Genomic DNA, 1,005 nt, shown 5'->3' with positions numbered 1-1,005 from the left:
CAGGGAAGACCAATTAGAATAGCAGTAGATTTATCTACAGAAACACTTCAGGCTAGGAGAGCTTGAAGACCAATTTTCAAAGTTCTTAAAGATAAAAAATTTCAACAAGAATAACCTACCCAGCTAAGCTAAGCTTCATCGAGGGAGAATTAAAATCTTTCCCAGACATCCAATCCCTAAGAACTTATGCTGCCTCCAGACCACCTCTACAAGAATCACATAAGAAAGATTAAACACAGAAGAAAAGGGAAAAAGAATGACAATGTTCTTCAAAAGAGTACAGGAAAAAGATTGAAAATACACATGAATCAATCCAAAAAAACCAAAAGAAAGACAACAAACAAGTACAACAACAACTGTATAAAAATGTCACGACAGGGACAAACCCTCACATTTCAATAATTAACCTGAATGTGAATGGACTAAATGCACCACTGAAAGACACAGAATGGAAAAAATGGATAAAATATCATGAGGCAACAATATATTGTCTCCAAGAGACTCATCACACCAGAAAGGACAGTCACAAACTCAAGAAAGAGAATGGGAAGAAAAACTTCAGGTGAATGGAACACAAAAGAAAACTGGAGTTGCAATCTTAATCTCAGACAAAATACACTTTAAGCTATCAAAAATTAAAAAAGATGAAGAAGGTTACCATATAATGATAAAAGGTTCAATCCATAAACAAGAAATATCCATCCTAAACATATATGCACCCCAAATAGGAGCAGCAACATTTGTAAAGCAGCTTTCTAGGCAAACTTAAAAAGGAGATTGACTCTAACACTATCATAGCTGGGGACTTTAATATCCCACTCACAACCCTAGACAGATCATCAAGACAAAAAATCAGCAAGGAGACCCAGAATCTCAATGAGACTCTTGAACAAACTGACTTAATTGATACCTGCAGAACACTCCACCCAATGACCACAGAATATACATTCTACTCATCACCACATGGAACGTACTCCAAGATCGACCACATCATTGGCCATAAAT

This window comes from Carlito syrichta, unplaced genomic scaffold (assembly GCF_000164805.1).
Source record: "Carlito syrichta isolate Samal-C Ts95f unplaced genomic scaffold, Tarsius_syrichta-2.0.1 Scaffold142924, whole genome shotgun sequence".
NCBI lineage: Eukaryota > Metazoa > Chordata > Mammalia > Primates > Tarsiidae > Carlito > Carlito syrichta.
The sequence above is the reverse complement of the archived record's forward strand: the minus strand, read 5'-3'. Positions refer to the sequence as shown.